This window comes from Momordica charantia, assembly GCF_013281855.1.
Source record: "Momordica charantia cultivar OHB3-1 chromosome 7 unlocalized genomic scaffold, Mcharantia_2.0 BLBB01000007.1, whole genome shotgun sequence".
Taxonomy (NCBI): domain Eukaryota; kingdom Viridiplantae; phylum Streptophyta; class Magnoliopsida; order Cucurbitales; family Cucurbitaceae; genus Momordica; species Momordica charantia.
Genome location: NW_028275165.1, coordinates 6,739,133 through 6,753,346, shown reverse-complemented (window position 1 = coordinate 6,753,346; position 14,214 = coordinate 6,739,133).

Here is a 14,214-nt window from a genome sequence, read left to right as displayed (position 1 = left end):
TCACTGTCATCCCGATGCTGTCGGCATCGAGATTAGCATAAAACTCCTTGACAAATCGAGGGAGTAGGGGTCCGGCGGAGCGCAGAAGTATGCACATTCATTCCTATCGATCACTTTCTGAATGAATGGGGGCACTACGTCCAGTTGGAAACCTTTTTCAACGAAAAAGTCCCACTTTTGCAACTTTTCATACACCTCTACAGCATCCGATGAATGAGAACGTTGCAATGTGGCGTCCTGGAGGAAGCGGAGTAGCCTACACCTACATAGAAGACATAGAAGCTTGTCGTTTCCTCTCAAATCAAGAAACGGTTTTTAGCGATTTTTGCTTCTACTTCCTCTTGGAAGCAGATGAAGACGGGGCTAACGTTGGTTTCAAAGGCTTTAGAGTGGGAGATAATTTGGACTTCTTGGCGGGAGGAGGGGCAGAGGAGGACTCGGTGGGGCGCTTCGCTTTTCGTGTACGAGAGGTTGGGTTGGAGGAGTGTAGAGGTTGAGGAGGCTGGGTTGGAGGAGTGTAGAGGTTGAGGAGGCTGGGAGCTGACTTAGGGATGGATGGTGGAAATGGTTCATATACGGTGGCGGCGCTGGTCGGTCTAGAGACAGTATAGGGGAAGGCGGTGGTGGAGTGGATTTGGGTATTGGGTGATGTTAGGTTGAGGAATGGGAGGGACAGGGTAGTGACGATGTTGGGAAGGGTTAATTAGGTTGAATCCTCCTCTTCCTCAGAGTGAGCGCCAGAGATTTGTTCGGCATCGGATGCAAGGGCTGAGGACATCATCGAGGGCACAGCAGGCTTTACCAGAGAGGCTTGCGGAGTCTCCGAGACTTTCACCACCACTGACTGATCATGGGCGAGAAGTCCTCGAAAGAGCTCTCAGAGAAAGGATGCTCCATTGCACACTTCCAATTGGCCTTTGTTTTGTAACTGGGCATGCTTAAGGATGGACATGAAGGGGAAGAGGGAAATTTAAAGTAAGAGAAAGAGGGCTTGGAACAGATTACCAAGGGCAAGGAGGAAGATGAAATGAGGGAGGAACGTGGGTAGTTGGTTTGAAGGGGTGGACCTTAAATAGAGAAATTAAAATTCACCCCCACGATTTTCCAACTTCCCCCACATTCTCCCATTTTATTTGACTTTTGAATTTCAAAATTACCTCACTGCCGAAATTTTTACCGCCTCTTTCGATTTACTTCTACCATCTTTCCCGAATTGAGTAGAGTGCCTTTCTTATGCCTTGAATTGCTTGCCAGCTTCCCTGTTTGGAGCCTAACACGTCTGCTGCTCATCGTTACCTTTCTCTCTCTCATCCTTTGCAAATTTTATGCCCCAAATCTTCACCGATCTGCCAATTAAAACTAAATCAGAACTTCATAAATTTAAACTTACATTCTAGAGATACAAAATACAATAAATTAAAGGGAGCTATAAAAGTAGATGAAATTAAATCAAGTTCTTTTATTCCTGAATTTTCGTGCTCTACGCAAGGGCGAGTTGGTATGCTACAGCACTCTTTTCCAAGCAGTCTTCCCAATAATGCTTCAGTTTCTGTCCATTGATGGTGAATTCTCTGTCGGACGTTAACTTATTTACTGTAACAGCTCCATGGGGATAGACGTGCACAATTTGGAAAGGTCCCGACCGCTTAGACTTCAACCTCTCAGGGAAAATTTTGAGTCTAGAATTATAGAGAAGAACTTGTTGCCCCTTTTCAAAGCTTCTCGGCTGTATGTGTGCATCGTGTCATTTCTTTGTCTTCTCTTATAGATTTTTGCATTCTCGTATGCATCCCTTCTGAACTCTTCTAACTCTAGCAATTATAATTTTTGAACTTCTCCTCCTGCAGCATGATTAAAATTTAACTTCTTCACGGCCCAGAAGGCTTTTTGCTCTAATTCAAATGGTAGATGGCAAGGTTTCTCAAATACCAATTTATAGGGACATGTTCCCAATGGCGTTCTGAATGCTGTCCTGTAGGCCCATAATGTCTCATCTAACTTTAGCACCCAATCCTTTCTACTTGTATTGACCACTTTCTCTAAGATGCTCTTGATTTCTCTATTTGAAATTTTTGCTTGCCCATTGGATTACGGGTAGTATGTTGTAGCAACTCTATGTTTGACATTGTACTTAACCAACAAACCAGCCACTGCTCTATTCACAAAATGGGATCTCTCATTACTGATTATTACCCTAGGTGTGCCAAATTGTGTAAAAATATTCTTTAAAAGGGATTTGGTTACCACTTTCGCGTCACTCGTGGAGTAAGAAATTACCTCGCCATTTGGACACATAATCTACTACCACCAGGATAAAAAAAGATAACCATTGGATGATGGAAACGGACCCATGAAATCCATACCCCACACATGAAACAGCTCGACTTCCAAGATATAGGTTAACGACATCTCATACCTGTTATAGATGTTTCCCACTCTTTGACATTCATTGTATACTTTGACCAAGTCATGAGCATCCTTAAATACAGAGGGCCAAAAAGAACCACTTTGCAACATTTTAGCTACTTTCCTTTGTCCACCGAAGGTCCACCATACGACGCAGCATAACATTTCTCTAACACCTGGTATGCTTCAGCATCTAGTACACATTTCCTCAATATATTGTCCTACCCTAGCCTATAAAGGAAGGGATTGTTCCAGTAATAGAATTTACATTCATGGAAGAATCGCCTTTAATTCTTGCCTTGTCATTCCCTCTGGCCATATTCTACAAGCTAGGAAGTTCGCAATATCTACGAATTGATATTCTTCATCTTTCGCATTCTTATGGGAAATGGCTAGTAATTGCTCATCTGGAAAACTATCTTAGATTGCTACCGCATCTTGACCTTCCTATGCTCCAGCAATTTTAGAGAGGTGGTCAGCTACCAAATGTAGGATCGATATGACAATACTAGAGGGGCAGTGAATAGGGTTGCTTACGAACTTGTAGATTTAAAAAAATAAATTTAAGAATAACAAAAAATAAAATGAAATTTAAATGCATAAATTTAAGAGTACAAAGAGATGACATAAGGAATTTTTATAGTTGTTCGGAAATCCCTACTCCACTCCCCAAGTCTCCTTCTTGGCGGTGTTTTACTACAACGGCTCTTTTGCAGGTGAGAACCAAACCAATCAACCCTCTTTTTGTCCTAGGCTAAAGAGAAACCCATGATTCTTTTTATTGGTTCAAGATCCAACCAACACTATCTTTTTCACTGGTTCAAGATCAAACCACTACGATCCTTTTTACTGGTTCAGGATCAAACCACTACGATCATTTCACTGGTTCAAGATCAAACCACTCTCACAATCCCAAGGTGCACCCACACCTTAAGACAAAACCCAAAATGTGAATTAACAATACAAATAAAATACCTCACTAAGGTGGATTTGCAACTTTTGCACTAAAGCAATAGCTAAAAAGCTAAACTATAATGTATCTCTCACAAAAGAATATTGACAACTTTTTGTGTGGAGAGAATGAAAATTTAATTGCAAAATGATTTGAGGAGAGAAGAATGTTTGCTTTGATAATTGGTTTGTAGAATGGTGAAAATTTGGTGGCTTTAAATAGAGTTTTGAAGATGAAATTTGACCGTTGAATTTAGGGCAACCAAGGATGGATGATGGAGATTAAAAGTAGAGATAAAGAAAAGAATAAAAAGAATTATGAAGATCTGGAGAAATTGGTGGAGATTGAAAAATTATGTGAAATTGTGAAAAGATTGTGAAATTGAGAGAATTGTGGGAATTTGATTTGTTGAGATTGAAAGCGCCACGTGTCGTCACATGATTTGTCCACATCACCAAAATTGTTGATGCCACGTTACTGTCATATTATTTCAACGGTGGCATAATTTGACTATTAGATGTCACGTCACCTGCCACATGTGTTTTTCTTCCCCAACTTGTTTTTGCTATAAATTATTCGTTTGAACTTTGATTTGAGTGATTCAAAATGCGTTGAATTTTTCTTTCTAAGTTCTATGCTATGAACACTTTGAAATACTAAAACCTTAAGTAAATAAAGTTTGTTATCATCGAAACATTTGGTATGATTGAAGCTCATAAAGCTAACACCAAATCGTCAGAACCCTTTTTATCTCTTATTTGTACATCGAACTCCTGTAGCAGCAGAATCATCTAATCAGTCTTGGTTTGGCACCCATTTTGTTAGCAAATATTTCAATGCAGCGTGATCAGTGTGCACTGTCACTTTGGCTCCCATTAGGTAGGCTCTGAATTTCTCAAATGCGAACACTACCGCTCGCAGCTCCTTCTCGGTAGTTGTATAATTGTTCTGAGCCTCTATTAACGTCTTGTTGGCATAGTATATGGGATGTAAAACTTTGTCCTTTTTCTAAGGTAAAACTACTCCAACACAGAGTCACTTGCATTGCATATAAGCTCAAAAGGCAGGGTCCAGTTCGGAGCTTGAATAATCAGTGCAGGGGTAAGCGAATGGTTTAGCGTGGAAAAAGATTGCAAACAATCAGCAGAGAAATCAAACACACGATCATTTTCTAATAAAGAACACAAAGACTTTGCAAGTTTAGAAAAGTCCTTTATAAACCACCTATAAGATCCGGCATGGCCCAAAAAGTTTCGAACTCCTTTGACATTTGTAGATGGTGGCAGTTGCTCAATGACTTCAACTTTCGGCTTGTCTACCTCCAAGCCTTTCTTTGAGACCTGATGCCCCAGCCCGACACCCTTTTGGACTATGAAATGGCATTTTTCCCAATTGAGGGCCAAATTTCCTCACACCTTTGTAGCATGCGTTGGAGGTTTGATAAGCATTCAGCAAAAGTTGTCCCAAACACTGAGAAGTCATCCATAAAAACTTCTACCACCAACTCGATTAAATCAGAGAAAAAAGCCAGCATACAGCGCTGGAATGTTGCTGGGGCGTTGCACAGACCGAAGGGCATCCATCTAAAGGCGGAGGTTACATACGGGCAGGTGAAAGTGCTCTTATGTTGATCTTGAGGCGCAATAGTGATTTGGTTATGGTCGTTGTACCCATCTAGAAAACAGTAATACTCTTGGGCAGTCAATCAATCAAACATCTGGTCAATAAAAGGTTAGGGAAAATAGTCTTTCTTAGTGGCCTTGTTGAGTTTTCTGTAGTCCATACATATCTTCCACCATTTAACTGTTCAATCAGGAATGAGCTCGTTCTTAGCATTTTCTATCACTATCATCCCTCCTTTCTTTGGGACACATTGTACAGGGCTGACCCATTCACTGTTAGAAATTGGGTAGATGATCCCAGCATCCAGCCATTTGAGTATCTCATTTTTGATAACTTCCTTCATTACTCGGTTTAACCTTCTTTGTGGTTCCACTGAGTTTTTACAATCCTCTTCTAGAACAATCTTATGCATGCAATAACTTGGGCTTATTCCTTTGATATCGATAATTGTCCATCCTATGGCTCGTCGGTGTTCTCTCCGTATAGCCAACAAATCATTCTCTTTATCTTTAGACAAATTCACAGCAATAATAATGGATAAGGTGTTAGAAGTACCAAGATAGGCATACTTCAAATGATACAGCAACACTTTGAGTTCTAACTCAAGAGGCTTCTCAACGGATGGCTTCAGCTGCTTGCGGCCAACCTCCTCGATGTTTAAACTCTCACGCACTCTGGACCATGACTTAGTTGATGTTTGTCACTATCCCGGTAGAGAACTTCTTGACAACCCTCGTTTGCCTGCTCGAACATGATGTTCAAATTACTACTCTAATGCTCTAGCATGACTTCGAAGCTTAGTGTTGCAATCATCGCTTCATCCAGTACTCTTAAGACTGCACACTCTTCAGCATCCGCCGGATATTTCATTGAATCATACACATAAAACTTTATTTCCTAATTATGCACCCTCATGGTGACCTCTCCCTTATGCACGTCCACTAAAGCTCGTCTAGTGGCTAGGAATGGCCTTCGCAGAATGATTGGCAGCTCTTCATCTGTATCAAAATCAAGTACAAAAAAATCAGCAGGAAATATAAATTTATCTTCTTGTACCAATACATCATCGATTTTTCCTTCTGGATGCGCAATGGATCGATCAACTAGTTATAGAGTGATCGTTATCGGTCTCACTTCTCCCATGCCCAACCTTTTATACATTGACATGGGCATTAAGTTGATGCTTGCTCCTAGATCGCATAGAGCTTGACCAATCTTCTGACCCGCGATAGGTATTGTGAAGCTTCCTGGATCCTTCATTTTCTCGAGTATCTTGCTGGTCAAGATTGTACTGTATTCCTTGGTTAAACATTGTTTCGAATTCTCCCAGCCTACACTTTTTTAGTGAGAACATCCTTCAAGAATCTCACATATGTTGGCATTTGCTCTAAGGCTTCAACTAGTCGGATGTTGATATGTAGTTGTTTAAGCACCTCAAGGAATCTTTTGAACTGTCCATTTTGGTTCTTTTTCTACAGTCATTTCGGGTAAGGTATTATAGGAATATATTCTGCTGGGCTGCTGAGCTGCTGCAGCAGTGGCTTGTTCTGGTTGCCTCAGTTTGCCAACCGTCTTAGACACAGATACTCAGCATTGTATGTTCTGGACACCTTACCATTTTTGTTTTCCATGTTGAGCTATTGACTTTTTGATTATGTGGTTTGCGTTCCACTGTCCTTTTTCTCTCCCGTCTGCTCTGTTCTGCATCTTGAAGTTGCACTTACTGGCTCATCTTTATGTGTGACTTCGCCTTCTCCCTTAGAGATTTCGTTTGATATGGTCCCTTCATTGTTATCTTCTTCTTGTTGATGCACTAGGGGTACGACTCTTCCACTACGCAATGTTAAAGCCTTGTATTGTTCTTTCCACCCTTTTTTAGGCTGCTTTATGTCACTCGGAAGTAGTTCCCTTGGCCTACTTTTCAATTCTGTTGCTAGTTGGCCAATCTGCATGTTTGTCAATGACGTCACTTGACTCTGCAGTAATGCAGCTTAACTTTGAACATTGGCATCATTTTTAGTCCATTAAGCCTTGAACATTTCTTCTAGGGTCATGGACTCTAGATGCTTTAGAGTAGCTTGCTGATTCTACCAAGGAAAACCAAATAGGTACTGAGTCTTCTTATGATATACTTGAGCATTACTGGTTTCAATGTTCTAACCTGCCTAATTCCCACGCCAGCTGAAATTTGGATGGTTCCTCCAACTTGGATTATATGTATTCCCATATATATTATTCCTATTTTGCTGTGGATTCCCCAAATAACACACTGATGTAGGGTTACCTAGGCAATTCTAGAACTGGTGCTCTCTTTCACAGTAAGGCCATGATAAGCTCTGTACAATATTCACTTTTGCCTTGGAAGCTCTAGCGCCACCTGAAGTTACATTTTTCATCACTATATCATCTAAGCTAGAAATCTTAGAATTCAAACCTGCTACTACATCGTCCTCTATTGTGCGAAATTCTTTGTAAAGTATTGAAAGCTTTCGAATGAGGCTTTGATCATAGCGCTCCATTTCCTGATGCATGTATCACCAACTGCGTAGCTTCATTCAACCCGTTATAATACGTTTCAATCTGGATTCAGTGTGGTATGCCATAGTGTGGACATTTCTAGAGCAGTCCTGTAATGCCCCGCGTTACTCAGGTTAGTTTACCTCGAGTCTCCGGGCCTCTTTTCGTAGAAATTATTTTTTTTATTTAATTTCATTGTTCATTTCATTTTATTTCAAGCTACTGCGGTAATTGTTATGAGTGTTGAAGTGTACTTACGTATCTAATTATTGTGTAACGAGGAAATTGTTTTCTCTATAATTGTTCTGGTCCGTTGGGCCCAAATTAAGTATCTAAGTAAGTGGGCTTTTCTTGTTTTAAAACAAGAGGGAAAAAGAAAAGAACCTAGCCCAAGTGGGTCCCTTCTTGTAAAAACAAAAGGAAGGCAAGGAGAAAACCCTAGCCCCCAAAATCCCCTCTCATTCGTGAACCTCTTCTTTTCCCCCTGTTTTTGTTTTCGTTCCCTTTTCTTCTACCGGCGCCTCAACCCTCCCCGAAACACTCGACGGACAGCGACCACCGGCAGTTTTGACAGCTGCAGCAGCAGGCGACGGCGCGGCAGGCGACTCCGGGCAGCGGCAGTGTGCGGCATCAGGCAGCAGCGAGTGCACGATTTTCCGGTAGCAGCAGGTGTGTGCGGGCGTCGACAGCAGCGGTGCGCGGGTGTCGGGCAGCGACGGTGGTGCGCGGGCGCCGGGCAGCAGTGGTGGTGCGCGGATTCCGGTAGCAGCGGGTCGTGGCACGGGTCCTTGCTACACACAGCGTCGTGGGCATCGTTTTGATGAGTTTTTACTGCTAAAATAGTCCGGACAGCAGCAGTTTCCGATCCCGGCACCTACCTATAACCATTAGAGGCTCGATTTATGCAACCCACATTTATTCGAGTTAGGCCTGAGTTACCCGCACCTAGACGAAGTCGATTTTTACGGTAATAGACATTACAATATCTCTTAGAATGAATTTAGACGGCTGGAAATTTTGTATTAATTATTTCGTTGTCTATTGTTGTTTAGGTGGTGAGTTGACGCAAGATATAGGAGCATAGCAGTGTGTAAGTGCACCAGGGGGCGAGTGCGTGCGTTATTTAGTGTTAACGGAATGGTTTTGGTGCTGATTTTTAATTAGAATAATTTATTTCGTGCATTAGAAAGTTGTTAGCCTTGGTTTGTGAACTCTTAGTGATTATCGTTGTATTACGTGTTACTGTTTTCATTGCTAGACATTATGAGAATGCATGATTTCTTGTTGTTGGATGTGATTGGTCAGTTCTGATTATTGTAGTTGGAAGTAGTTAATCCATGACGTTTGTAAACATGTCGGAGACGAAATGCATGTGTTGATAGCCTGTTATATAGTTTTATATTGTTTTGTTGGAAACTACTGAGTTAGTATATTGTTTGGTACGAAGAAAAGCATGTAGGTAAAATGGAGCTGTAAATTGAAATGTGGAAGACTTACCTATAGGTTGTCTTTGGAGGATTAGTGGGAATTTTCACGAGTGACAGGTCGGGTTAGTGGTTCGTTAACCTATGGGGTGTCTGAATTGAAAATGCATACTAGTCGCATGGTTATTCAAAGCTTTGAGTGGGTGCCTTGGGAATAAATGGCAAGGCCGAACATCAGATTTCTATGGAGAAGTATTGGGGTCTTGGAAATAAATGTCAAGAACCAATACGCCAGGTAGTCATCGGTACCTTGGGGATAAATGTCAAGGGCTGGTGCACAGTTCAAGGCCTTGGGGATAAATGGCAAGGTCGAACTTCAAGCTTCTGTAGAGAGGTATTGGGGCCTTGGGAATAAATGTCAAGGGCCAATACGACTCGAAGAGTTGGACTCGGAGGACTAACGTGAAGTGGTGCTTATGAGCAACAGTTCAAAACCTTGGGGATAAATGGCAGGGTCGAACACCAAGCGTTGTAGAGGGAGGTCGGTATCTTGGGAATAAATGTCAAGGGCCGTTACGCCTCGAAAAGTTAGACTTGGAATACTAACATAGGGTGGGAGTGAGCGTTAGTTCAAGTAGGGACAAAGGCTAGTGGGTCGTGTGGTTGGAGTCCCGGAAGTCTAGGCGTTGGGTTGCTTGTATGGAAATGTTAATCTATTATTATTATCCCGTGCTGCCTATCTGTTTGTTCTGTTATTGTTCTCATTTGATGTGGTTGTAATTACGAGCGTGTTGTGGTGTTTAGTTAGGGTGGGCTACTTACGGAGTATTTTATGTGGTTGTAATTACGAGCGGTTTGAATTTCTTTCCTCTGATTGAAAATTTAGAGGTACATGCAAAACACATTGTATTTGTTTATTTTTTTATAAACACAAAAATACATCGTATTTGTTCATTTGTTCATCGTATTTGTTCATCATATTTGTATTTGTTCATCGTATTTGATTATTAGTATTTCTATTTATAATTATATTTTGTATTATCTATTCTTTCAAATTTTTGCTAGATTTTAATAGGTATTTTATTGGTTAAATTTTATTTTAGATTTTAAATTAGGGAGAAAAATATGGTTGAGATTCTCTTATAGAAAAGGAAAGGAAGAAAAATAAAATAATACGTAGTTAGGGAGGAGTAATTTGGTACTTGAAAAGTGAGGAGATATCTTCCTATTTTTTATTTGGTCATTCTTCAAAGCTTAGAGTTGTTTAGTCATTTTTTGAAATTCCCTATTTAAAATAGCCATATGTGCCCCATTTTTCGGGTGTGTGTGCCATTTTCTTTGTGTGTGTGAATTTTTTTTACACAGAGAAGGTTGTAAGGTGTGGGTTTCTTTTGTAAGAAACTTACAGAGGGCTCTGTGCATGAATTTCTTGTGAGAAATTTTATGTCCAATCTCCATTGAAGAGTTTTAGAAGCTTGTAAGAGTGATTCGTGAGTATTTTTCTTTGAGAGAAAAGTGAGAAAATTCATTGTAGAGCATTTTTAAACTCTGGAAGATTCTCATAGGATTTAGTGAAACCTTAAACGGTAGCAGTTACATAGCCCACATTGGGTGAACCAATATAAATCTGGTGTCGCTTTCTTTGCCCTATATTTTGTTGTTATTGTTGCTTAAGGTTTTGGTTGGTTTATCTACTCTTTTTTAGCATAGTTCCAATTTGATTAAATTCTGTTATAATTTGAACTAGAACCTGATCTGGGATTAGTTAACATATATTGTCTGGAATTGTGATTGAGATAATATTTGTTAGCTTGTGTTTTATCCCTAACATACACATAATGTATTGATTAAGTTGCATGCAGATGGTTTTAAGAACACTGTTTTTATCATCGCCCAAACCGACGTGGTTTTCTTCTGAAATACCAAGATGACGATCCCTACAAATTTCATTCCTTAATCGCTTAGTAAAAAAAATTATAGGCAATGTTATGTGAATCTTATGCATAAATATTCACACTAGCTTTTAAATGTAGATCTAACATCAAATAGAGCAAATCATGCACCTCATATATTTTTCCAACAATACAAAGAACTGGTAGTTCAAGAATGGTGGCCAACACTCAAGAAAAATAAAGGAAGAAAGAACAACTCTATTGGACCGTACAAATGTCATCTCTATAGCATCCAATGTTCATAGTAAAAGATTACAACCTCCCCAAAAATGAGCTTAGCTCATAATGGATAGTAGAAACAAAAAAAAATGCAGGGAGAATACAACTCATTCTAGTGCAAACTCATAAAACAAAAGATTATCCTTCAATTTCGTCTTAGAATATAGTTTATATATATAAATAAATGAATAAATAAATAAATAAATATATATATATATTTCTTATTATGCATTCAATTATGTTCCTGATTTTTCATTATTTCATGTTTATGTTTATGTTGTATATAGGTTAAAACCAAGGTTTGACATGTCGATATCGATAGAAATATCGAGGTCCTGATTTTACGGAGACATCTCGATGTCGATGGATATTTGGGGAAAATTATAGAAATTCTGGAAATTAATAAAAATTATTTCAAAAAGTAAATAAAACTTTAATTGTAGCTTTATTAAGTTATAATTATCATTTTTTATCCATCATATTTAAAAATATGAGTAACTTACTAATGAAAATTTTGATGTCGATAGAAATGTCTGAATAAGATAACAATGATTGATGAAAATAATTTGAATTAGTAAATTGAAGTTCAACGTTGCTTAATTATGTTTTATTAATAATTTATAACCAAATCTAATTTTAGTTACATAATTGAACAAGATATTAAATATTGATATATATACACATACATATGATCATTAAATTGAGTTATTAGAAATTGAAGGATATGTTTGAAAATTTGTAATTAGATTTGAAGAGAAAAATAGGTCTAAGGTTAAAAACAAATGAAGAATAATTATGTGGTGGATCAATAGTAAAAATTGAAATAAAAATTATTATAAAGAAAGAAAGAAGCAAGCACACAATGCATTATGCGTCGTGCCCCATCCCACATTGGATGGGGTAAGGAGGGGGGAAGGGAGCACTCCCTATAAAAGCCCCTCCCGACCTTTCTTCAATCTTCAACCATCCGTCGTGGATGGGTTGAGCCCATTTTGTGGGTCTAGTCACTTAAGTTAAACTTTTTTTTTGTTTCTAGCGATATGTCGATACATATTGTCGAAGTATCGAGATTTTCTCGATATTTTGACGATATTTTTAATGTCGTCAAAAAAGGGAGAAAATCGACTTTTTCCCTATGTCGATGTTGAGCATGCCAACACGTCAACATGTCGAGTGACATGTCAACATGTCGCTCGACTATTTGAACACTGGTTATAACATATATGCTACTTGTACTTTTTAAATCAACTATTATTAGTAATGTAATTAACATTAAGTATATACGTCTTTAAAGTAGGATATGACTTGCATATCATGTATTATTATAGAATATTAACAATTAGTTATTCATATGTATAGTTTATGATATAACATCTACACCGTGAAGACTTTTGAAAACAAATATTATTATGGATACGATGAATATAATATATATACCTATTAATCATGTTTTATAACTTTCATACTATGTATTATTCGAACTTATAGAGAATAATTTGTTATAAATATAATATTTATACCTATTTAGTTCCTATAACTACTCAATTGGTACTTAGTTGTAGATATATATTGTATCCGTATATAATATATATGTTATCAAGCGCGGGAGCCTTAATATTGTATTTTAATATACCTTCGTGGATCTGATGCGCTTTAAGGATGTCTACAATTGATGTTCAAGCTGCTCAAGTTCCTTGGGATTCAACTATTGGAAATACAGGAAGACTTAGATGGAAACGATTGTTGTGTCGTGGTTGAACCGCTGCCTTGAAAGCAATTTCGGCACGACCACGATGCTAAATCGTATATACGCCGGTTGCTCCCCAAGGTTAACACAACTCCGAATTCAGGCGTGCACTCACCGAAGTCGGATGGAATCGAAGAACGGGCTCAGAAATTCTTTCAAAAGCTCATAATCTTTCCCCATGCAAAAGGAAGCTTGATTTCGTTTAAAAAGAGAAAAGAAAAACGTTTTAACTTCATTAATTAAAACGTTACAAAACACAATTAATTAATTAATTAAAACGTTAAATAATTAATTTTGTAACGTTCAAATAATTAAAAGGAAATAAAACGTTTTTTCAAAACCATAAAAGAGATATTTATTTTACCTTTTGTCAATACACTTTCTGATTCCCAACAATCCCCCACGAATGACAAATGGTAAAGATAAAAGGTATTCTGAGCAACAAAGGAAATAAACTTAAGCATTAATATCTTTCGATTTGAATTAATGCGTAGTGAAGTGAGGCAACAATCTAAGTGATGAAAGTGAGTTACCTCTTGAACATTCAACAATTATGATTGAGACCCCCACAACACATTTAAGATCCTTTGTTTTTCGATTCCGCGATACAAATCAAGTGCTATTAATGGTCATGCATATAAAACCTCGGGTCATCGTGAAAACTCTAGAAAAAGACCATTTAACTCTTTCATAGAAGGCGACCTACCTTCACAATCACGTTATTGCTTCATCAAGTCTATCTAGAGATAAACCACTCAAAAATCTGAGCTACGAAGACTTTTCAAAAATTATCCATCAAGTCCATATAGACCACCCAAATAGAGGGCTATGGATTCTCATAGTGTATCACAACATAATCCAAGTCTACGCATAGACTACAAAAATGAATGGCTATGGATTCACAGAATAACATCAATAATCCATCAAGTCTACGCATAGACCATCCAAAGAGAATGGCTATGGATTCACATATCTCATTGGGGTTTTAGTCCCATACTGAGGACTGAAAAATTACCCTTCTTGTTAGGCCTTTAGTGAGAGGATTTGCCAGATTTCTCTCGAATCTCTCATACTGCAAGGAGATAACTCCACCTTTCAGCAACTGCTTCACAACTTCATTTCTCAAGCATATATGTTATCCCTTGCCATTGTAGATACTATTTTTGGCAATCCATATGACAACTTGTGAATTAGAATGTAGGGATATTAGTACAAATTCCCCCCACAATCCTAACATATTCCATGATATAACAATTATTCATACACTTCTACACATAAGTATAATAAAATAATCATTATGGCAGTTTGCTGATTTCATGAAATATAGTTCCTCCACTTAATGGAAACACATTAGCTAGTGGACACTTCATCATT